Source organism: Microcaecilia unicolor, chromosome 3, assembly GCF_901765095.1.
Source record: "Microcaecilia unicolor chromosome 3, aMicUni1.1, whole genome shotgun sequence".
Lineage (NCBI taxonomy): Eukaryota > Metazoa > Chordata > Amphibia > Gymnophiona > Siphonopidae > Microcaecilia > Microcaecilia unicolor.
The window spans coordinates 255,712,072-255,722,481 of NC_044033.1; positions in this window are offsets into that span (position 1 = coordinate 255,712,072).

Sequence of the window (10,410 nt, forward strand, 5' to 3'; positions counted from 1 at the left end):
TTGCCCTTGGGTGGAGTTTTACCATAGCTCCGCCTTCCTCTGTTCTTTGCCAAGAAATTTGTTTCATTTCTCTCTGACTGACTTTGAGAACACATCTCCTCAGAATCATTTATTATGCATTCCTGCCTTAGTTTTGATGTTGCCTGTTCAAAAGATTGCCCTTCAATGGCCTCATTTACAGACCTAAAAACATCAAACTTCTTTGATAGTGAGGTAAAAAGAAATGCTCTTTTCAATGCATCACACATGGGAATTCCAGAAAGTTCTAGCTTTTGAAATGAAGACATAAGATGCATAATGTGATCATTACATTTACTTTTATCCCTTAATTTGGTTTCATTCAACTCTGCCAACCAAATTGGTTGCTGCTTTGCATATGTAGTTGCATACATAGTTCTCAGTTTATATAAAATGTCCTTTGGTGTATCTTTTCCCTCCACTAATATGGCTTGTTTCTCTGAGAGAGCTTCCAAAAGCATGCACTTCACATAATAGTTTGCATTGTCCCATTCAGCCATATTTTCAGCTGTTCTGTCTTGATCTAAGCATATATTTAATCTTTTTGCTCGAAGGAGACATATGAATCTTAATTCCCACTGCCGATAATTAAACTCAGTTAATTTAGGCACCTTGAGAGAATAGAACAATGGTGAATTTCTTCCCTCAGCCATTTTCTTAGCCTTCTGTCTGCTGTGTGGGGGGAGAGAGAGACAGACTGAATCTTTCCTTTAAAACTTAAGAGAAAAATGTGGCCTTTTTTTTTTCTGCCTGGTAATATTTCTCTTCTTTTTCAATTCCTGGACCCTGGGCCCATAACCCTTTTGTTGGATTATTTGTAGTAAATAATTAGCAGATTTTAGTACACACAGCTTCAGCTTTAGAAATGTTAATTTCTTTCTTCATCTCTCTCTCATTCACCCCAGAATAATTCACTGCTGAGTCACTTTAAAGTTGAAGTAACAAAACATCTGTTTACTCACAGTTTGTAGTTAGATTATAATCAGACAGGCTTATATATACATATTACTATACATTTGTATTATCAGCTCCTTCCATGTGCTTAGATGGTAATGGATGCTCACACCACCATAGATCCTCTCAGGTTAGGAGAGATCATGAGCTCCATGTGCTCCATGTGCTGCATCTGCTGCATCTAACCCCCACAGGAAGTTGCATAGCTGTGTGACCTCTCTAAGTAATTCACATCAGAGGTCACAGAGTAATCACAGAGAAATAATAGGTGACAGGCAATGCATGTAAAATACAATTACATTCCAACATCTACCCTCTGCTGAGACTGAGAAAATACTGACGACAGAAGGCTAGGCACAGGTTATATGTACATACCGTGTTTCCCCGAAAATAAGACACTGTCTTATATTAATTTTTGCCCCCCAAAATGCGCTAGGTCTTATTTTCAGGGGCTGTCTTATTTTTTGGGGAAACATCGGGGTTGGATCGGGGTTGGCCCGCTCGCCCTCCCGGAACTAACCTTAAACGCCTCCTTTCACCTTTGCAGCAAGCAGCAACAGGGCAAGCCACTCCTTCCTTCCGTGTCCTGCCCTCGCCTGATGTAACGTCCGTGAAGGCGGGGCATGGAAGGAAGGAGAGGTCTGCCCTGCTGCTGCTTGCTGCAAAGGTGAAAGGAGGCATTTAAGGTTAGTTCCGGGAGCGACGGAGGGTGGGTGGAGGGGGGCCCGGTGACCTCAGGTGGGGGGGGGGGCGGCCCGGGGGCGGCCTTGTCCGGCTCTCGGCGGCCTGCTTTCAAACAAAAATTTGCTAGGTCTTACTTTCGGGGGAGGCCTTATACAGTATCTACCAATTCAGGAAAACCTCTACTAGGTCTTATTTTCAGAGGATGTCTTACTTTCGGGGAAACAGGGTAGTTTGAAGTTAGTGTTCTCAGTCTCCCTCTGTTGGTAGGCGAGCATAACCCAAGCGTCTTGACCGGTCTGGAGGGTTGAGGAGGAAGTGCGAGTGTGTGTGTGTGAGAGAGAGTGAGAGTGTGTGTGAGAGAGTGTGTGTGTCAGAATGAGTGTGTGCCATGGGTCCCCCCTCCTTCCCTCCGAGTTCCAGGGTCGTCCCCCTCCCTCCCTCCGAGTTCCAGGGTCCTCCCTCCGAGTTCCAGGGTCGTCGTCCCCCTCCCTCCCTCCTTCCAAGTTCCAGGGTCGTCCCCTACCTCCCTCCGAGTTCCAGGGACGGGACTTTCCCTCCCTCCGAGTTCCAGGGGACCGAGTTTCAGGTTCCCCCTCCCTCCGAGTTTCAGGGTCCCCCTCCCTCCCAGTTCCAGCGTCGTCGTCCCTCCCTTCCTCCCTCCCTTCCTTCCAGTTCAGGCACCCCTCCCTCCGAATTTTAGAAGTCATCTTCACTTACCAAGTCGGGGTTACGGCAGCCGTCAGCAGCAGTAAAACGCATGCAGGCTCGGCGCTTCTCTCTCTCTCAGCTCTGGTCCTGCCCTCATTTCCTGTTTCCACAAGGGCGGGACCAGAGCTGAGAGAGAGAGAAGGGCCGAGCCTGCACGCCTTTTACCGCTGCTGCTGGATTCCCCCCCCCCCCCAAAAGCAACATGTGAAGTAGAAGAAAGCTTTCATGAAATTTTTATAGCTAAGTATTTTAGTCAAATTTTGACCTTTTCACAGTAAAAAGTCATAAAACCCCCATCTTTGCAGTTATTAGGTTTCACCCAATATACCTGGAAAACTCCTCCAAATGGAAAGAGGGAGGTAGTTTTAGTGAACTTTAGTTTTAGTCAAATTTTGTCCATTTTTCATAGTAAAAGTACTAAACCTCCCAGCTGTTGGTGGCTCTTTGCAGTTATTAGGTTTCACACAAAATACTTGTAGCACTGCTCCAAATGGGAAGAGGGAAGAGTTAAGAGTTTTAATAAAATGTGTGTCCATTTTTCATAAAAAGTAGTAAAACCCTCAAAGGGCCTTGCTGTGATTTCCCACACTCTACTTGGTACACAGCTCTCTCTCTCCACCGAGTGGAGCGGCTGGGAAGCCGGCTGGTCCACCGCCACAGAACGCGAGGACAAAATGGCAGAGTTTTCTGCCAAAACGGGAGCCGGCACCTTAACTTTCCCGACCCCTAAATCTAGTTGAACTGTGACCACTGATGAAGAAGCAGCAGCAAGAGAGGGAACAGTCTCCGGCAACACTTCTATCACAGTGCAGTATTTGCAGGTAACCCCCCCCCCCCCCCCCTCCAACACACCGCACAACAGCGGAGTTTCTCTGCCATTGTGGCCTTTTTAAAAAATATTTCACAGGAACTCGTACTAAGGAAGAGCCAATCCCAGAGCTGTGAACCAAAACAAATACACTGAATGCAAAGGTGGACAGTGAGTAGCCCTGCTCGTTCACACCTCAATTTTTAAAAAAGAATTATTTTTTTTAGGTGCGGCTGCCTCTCCAGGTCCTCAAACTCCTCTTCCCTCAAAAAGGAGGAAGGAAACTGTCATACATGTGGCAGCGCACAATGCTGCCAGAAGACAACGGGAGGACTAGGGGGGGAAGAAGGACCCAACCACCCGAGTGTGACAACCCCAAGGTTGTTTGTGATCCCCTCGGGTCTCAGCCTGCAGAACAAGGCCAGACACCAGTACGCAGAAATAAACAACTAATAGTACCCCTTAGCCTGCCAATACGGAATGAAGAGTGTGTGAGAATAGGGGTGTATATGATCTATGGGGGTGTGAGGGAGTGTAGGAAGAGGGTGTATATGTAACCGGACTAATCAGTAAGTAAATCAGGAGGCCGAGACGCTGACTTCCAAAGCAAGGCAACTTTTTAGTTTAATAATTTTTATTGATGAAAGCAGAGATAAAACAATTCCATATTAACAAGGATAACTCAGGCAATTAACATTGCATACCTGTACTAATACAGCAAAATTGCTATCATCAATTTCTTTATTTCTTCACCCCCCTCCCCTCCCCCCTCCGTATTACTATATTAATTGACAATGGCATATGCATACAAAGGTGTTATACATAACTATTATTCATAAATCTGCCTGTGATTTTGGAATGTATCAACTAGCAACCTGAGCATTATGTAACAAAATTTAAATAAATATAAATCACTGGTACCATTCTTTGTGCTTAGTTTTTATTCCTTTGCTCTATTATACTGTGGCTCTGCCAGTCAGCAAGTTATCACCCACTTAACAGGAGAACCACATCACATCTGCATGGTACCACTATCTCCATCAGGCTTTATTTCTTCCTTTTTGAAGTTAGTTTAACTGCACAGTGCACATCAAGGGTCCTATTTACTAAACCGTTCCAGAGGCGCATTAGCCTTTTTAGTGCGCACTGCGCAGGTGTCCACACTATTCTGAAGGCGCCCACACAGCATATGCCAATTTGTTCACTCTATTTAGATTATGTTTCAACATTTTATTGATGGTATATGTTATCACATCAACAATCATGGGTGCACACAGTGTTGCCCTAAGATATCCATTCCCATAATTCCATTACAACATCCATCATCAAACTTTTTATGCCTCCCATTCTCCCTTCTACCCACCCTATAACTCTTCCAACCGAGCCTTAGGGTCTTATATTCTTGGTGGAATCCCTCCTATTCTTCTTTCCCGTGAGTACTACTGCTTAGAACCCCCCCCCCCCTTTCCCCATCCCTTTCCTCCCACCCAACCCTTTCCCTCCAGCAACACAGGATATGACACCTTTGCCAGCTCCTCTAGCTTGTAATCAGGAGAAACGCGCTTAAGCAACGGGGTCCAAGGTCCCCATGTTCTCTAAACCAGTGTATAGGTATCCGCCTATGCCCCCGTCACGTCTATAGTATGTGGGGAGGATCTGCTCATCACTTACTGCCTCAGACCTTTTATGTGTGACTACCCCCTCCTCCCCCAGGCCATGTGTTCAATGTTCGATATACTGTAATACCGATTTTAAAAGTTTAATAAGTAGCTCCTTCCTCTAGGTGTCAGGGTCTCCCACATTGGTTCCCATTGTGCCCTGAACCTCTGTCCCGGTGTACTATCTATCTCTCGGACTCCACATCGGTCAATTCGCATTTGCTTAATCATTTGACCCCGCCATACCTGTAGGGAAGGTTCTGATACATCTCTCCAGAACTGCAGAATAGAAGTAATGCCATAATACATTCCAATGCATAAGAAGGCTTTAAATCCCTCTGGCGGCGTTGTTGTGTATTTAAAGTTATTGAATAATATTAGTGGGTCTCTAAGAAAGGTGCAATTCCAAATCCTGTCTATCTCCTGCCCCACCCTTAACCAAAAACTTTTGACATGTTTGCAGCTCCAAAACATATGCCCCAGAGAGGCCATCTCATAATTACATTTCGGACAATTTCCGTTTTCCGCAAATCCTGCCTTAAATGCCCTGCTCGGGGATACATGGGTTCTTAGGAGCCATCTGTACAATCTCTCTCTCTGCGGTATTGACAATCTTTGCCCGTACAGTGATTTCAGATACATTTTACAGACCTCGGGGGAAATTACACATTCTAAGTCACGTGACCACCTTCCTGCCAACCCCTTGTAATCTAGTTCAGCCGTTGAATCCTTAAGCTGCTGATGGTGAAACTTCAAAGGAACAGTAAGCTGAGCTCCCAGGGTGAAATCCTCTGAAAGGACTTCTACTACATCCTCCGTTAAATCTTTCCAATCTATAGAGGCCAAATAGTGTTTTAATTGGTAATACGCAAAGTGGTTATTTCCTGAGATCTTATACTTTTGTTGAAGCTCTGGGTAAGAATATATCTTTCCTTCCTCCGTCACTATATGTGCCAAGTATATCATTCCCTGTTTTTCCCATTTACGAAATATTCCACCTCCCTGTCCCGGTATAAAAGCCGGATTATTACAAATCGACAACCAAGGTGTTACCCGGGCCGAGAAGTGGTGTCTCCTACATGTCCACTTCCAGGTCTCCCTGAGAGCTCGCAACAGTGGATGTATTTTGAATGCATCCGGGGGCGGAGTAACTCCAGTGTGTAGTAATGAACTAAAATGTATCCCTGGGAACCTGGAGACCTCCACAGAAGTCACCGAAAAGTCTGTAGTCCCCCTGTACCAATCATTTATGTGTCTCATTGAACTGGCAACCGTCAAGAACTTAATATTTAAAAGACCCATTCCTCCCACGTCCCGTGGTGTTGTAAGCTGCTCATATGTTAATCTAGGTTTTTTCCCTTGCCAAAGGTATCCCTGTAGTAGTTTAATAAGTAATTTGTCATTCCTAGATTTAAAAAAGAGGGGCAACTGTTGGAATACATAAAGCCATTTGGGAGCAATCATCATGTTGAAAAGCGCAATTCGTCCCCAAATTGTTAGTGGTAAGTCTCGCCACATGGTCAGTTTACATTTAGTCATATCCATAAGGGGACCTATATTGTCCTTGTATAATGAAGCCAAATTTTTGGAAATCATCACCCCCAAATATTTCAATTTAGAATCTACCCATGCAATGGGGAACTCCCCTTGCCAATGCGCTCTGGTAGTCTCATCAAGGGCCATCGCTCCCGATTTATCGTAATTTAGGGAAAACCCTGACAGATCACCATATTCCCGGATCACCTCCAGGGCAATTGTTAAGGAGCGTTGAGGGTCAGTGAGTAACATAAGAATGTCATCCGCATAGGCTAGAACTTTCACCTCTTGCTCTCCCAGTCTCACTCCGCTTATCCCAGTATCCGAGTTTAGCGACCTAAGCAACGGTTCCAGTGTCAAGTCAAATAACAGCGGTGAGAGGGGACAACCCTGACGAGTTCCCCTTTCCACAGTAAATCTTGTCGTTGTCCCACCATTAACCACTACCTGTGCGTTCATGTCATTGTAAAGGGCCTGAACTGCTCGTGTAATTCTAGTCGGCAATTTTATCCACTCTAACAACTCAAATAGGAAGTCCCAGCTGACCCTATCGAATGCCTTAGCGGCATCTAAACTGACCACCAGTCCAGGAATTTTCTGGTGTCTACACTGGGCCATGGACATCAATGTTCTCCGAACGTGCAGTACCGACTGTCTCCCTGGTATAAACCCTACTTGTGCTGGTCCAATGATTTTAGGAAGGTATATTTTAAGGCGCTCAGCTAGAATCTTTGCCAATAACTTAATGTCTACATTAATTAATGAGATAGGTCTGTACGACTCTGGTTCTTCTATAGCTTTCCCAGGTTTTAATAGTAAGGATATACACGCGGTGTTCTCGTGCAGAGGAAACTTCCCCTCCGAGATGACCGCTTGATGGTATGCGTATAGGGGGCCTAGCAGTGAGAGCTCCAACATTTTGTAAAATTCGCCGGAGTATCCATCTACCCCAGGAGCTGAATGGGATTTTAGTCCCTTAATCGCGGTTTGCAACTCCTTTAGCTGTATCGGAGAGTCTAACATAGCTATCTCTTCCTCTCCCAAATGCGGCATATTAGTTTTCCTTAGAAACTCTCCAATTTCTTGTCTCCCTTTCAATTTATCCTTTTTGTATAAATGCTTAAAGTGTTCTTGTAAAGTGCTCTGTATCTCTTCTAGCTTATTGGTAATACCTCCCTTCTTATCCCGAATTACTGGGATTGTCCGGTTTCCGCCCCTCTTATTAACCATCCTTGCTAAAAGTCCTCCGGCCCTATTGCCAAACCTGTTAAACTTATATTTTTGGAAGGTCTGATTTCTCAGTTCATTTTCATGCAGCATGGAATTGACGGAGGCTTGTATAGCCAAGTATCTGTCTTTATTAGTTTCTGTTGGCTGCGCCAAATATCGGCGTCTTGCCCCCGTCAATTGCCTATTCAGGTTAATTAAACTACGTGTTGACCTTTTCCTCCTAGCCGCAACATATGCAATCAGGTCTCCCCGTAAGACGGCCTTCCCGGTGCACCAGAATAGTTGAGGGTTAGATTGATGGGCTTTATTAAAATGTGTATACTCATCCCATCGGGCCTTTAAAAATTTTTGGAATGATTTATCATTAGCTAAATAACTCGGGAATCTCCAACGTCTAAACGTTGCCGAGCTACGTGCGCCTTCCAATTCAATCCATACGGGGCTATGATCAGAGATCAGTATCTCTTCCATTTTAGAATTGGTAACCTGAGAGAACAGTGTCTCTGACACGAAAATATAATCTATCCTTCCCCATGTTCCATGGGCCCTCGATCTGTGTGAGTACTCCTTAGTCTCTGGGTGCAAGTTCCTCCAAGCATCTATCACAGAGAGAGAATGTCCAAATTCTTTCAGCACTCTCCCTTCCTTGCGGCCTACATGCGCAAGCCCTCTCACCCCTGTGCTATCTAGTCCGGGGTCCAACAAACAATTCATATCTCCCATCACAATCAAGTCTTTATCTTGATATGGTGTCATCAGCCTTAACAGATTAGGGAAGAATGACCTCTCTGGTGGCGTGGGGGCATATACATTTAAAATATATAATTCCCTCCCCTGTAGCCATAATTTGACCAAAAGATACCACCCCGCAGGGTCTTGCAACTCCTTTTTGACTGAATAGGCCAAACGTTTGTGAAAACATATCGCTACTCCGCTCTTTCTGCCCTCCGCTGAAGCGTAGAGTACCTGCCCAACCCAACTTTGTTGGAGCTTGTCATGTTCTAAGTCTGTTAACTTTGTTTCCTGCAGACAAACAATATCAGCATTTAAGTATTTTAGATGTTTTAAAATCTTTTTTCTCTTGCATGGGGATGTTATACCCCCAACATTCCATGATATTAATTTACAGTGTGGTACAGATAGGAATATGGTACCACTCTAAGGCAAAGTTATATCGTTTAGCAGCTGGGTCCCAGCCCCTCCCCAGCCGCCGCTTGGAGTGTATTAGCACTCCATCAACTGTGTCGGCCTTCACTGAACAAGTAACAAGTAAGTTCCAATTTATGTCTCTCCTGTCTGATATTATCTTAATTAGGAAACTTTCTCTTCGTGTCTCTAAGTGTGCTAACTGGTGTCCCTGTGTGTTATTTCTTTTCTGTTGTTGCTTTGCGCCCTCCCCCCCTCCCCGTGTCCCTCCCATCGTGATTGAACCTGTGTGAACTTCTGTCACCTACATGAAGCCCCTGACGTGACCTTCCCCCCCCTTTGTTCTGTATCACTTCCTCCCCCCTATTATGTTCTACTTTGATGTATGTTAGAGTCTGGTTTCCGGGTCACATTTAAATCTCACATCATATTAACTTAATCCAACAGTGCAACTGAGCATATATCAAACAGTGTAACTTCCAACATAGATAATAACAATAGGAGACCCATTCCCGAGGCACCCTACAAAGGCCTCACTCCAGAGGTTCCTTTGGGATATTAAGAGGCAAAATGCCTCGTGCATGAGCCTGCAAATCCTAGACAGTGTCATCACATCTACCTTTACCAGTCCTCAGAACTCCTGACCGGGTGGTCCATCACCATGGCGCGTGCTCCCCTGGACCACAGTCACTCCTGTGGATCTGACTCTTTCAGGTTTGCATCCACGAATCGTTGGGCATCTGGGACCTTCTGAAATGAATGCCATTGGTTTTTATGCTGTATCTTCAGTGTGGCCGGATATATCAGCATAAATCTCTTGTTTTTATTGGCTAGAGCTGCACATATTGGATGAAAGCGTCTCCTCTGCTCCTGGACTCCGGCCGAGTAGTCTTGGAAAATTTTTATCGGAGACTCCTCATATGTAAGGGAGTCTCGCCTCGTCCTGAAGCCCCGGAGGATCTCCTCCTTGTGCAGATAGTTGTGCACTTTGATAATAACAATCCTGGGTCGTTGCATGCCCTGCTGCCAGCGCCCCAGCCTATGTGCTCTCTCTATGCATAGTTCTCCGTAACTGTCCGACAAAGCCAACTCTTTTTTCAGCCACTTTTCCAGAAGAGGCCCCAGAGACCTCTCCGGAATCCTCTCTGGCAGACCAACAAGTTTTAAATTGCACCGTCGTGCCCGGTTTTCCATGTCCTCTAGCTTGTCCTGGTGCAACTTTAATTGTTCCTGCAGACGCGCTATTTCTTGTAGGTGCTGTGATCTTAAGTCCTCTATTGCCGAGATCCGGTTCTCAGTCTCATCCACTCTCTTCTCTGTGTCCGCCATTGAAGACTCCATATTCTTCATCTGACCTGCCAGTAGATCAAATCTTGGACTAAGGGCCGCACTCACCGCAGCGGTAATCTGAGCTAGTTGCTTTTCAGTAAATTCTCCCACTCCAGTTTGCTTCTGGTCCGCCATTTTCTGGCTGGGTTTAGGTGGGGATGCCTTCTCCTTATCAAACTTTGTTCCCCTGCGCGTAGTTCCAGAGGGCATATGTTTCAGATATTGCTCCATGCAAAAGTCGGGAGAGCCCTCCGTCACTTCTTGTAAGTAGAAGTTCAAATGTCCAAGAGCCCTGGCCCGCGTAAGCCTCTGGTATAATTCGCAAATTAAGTGAGCTTC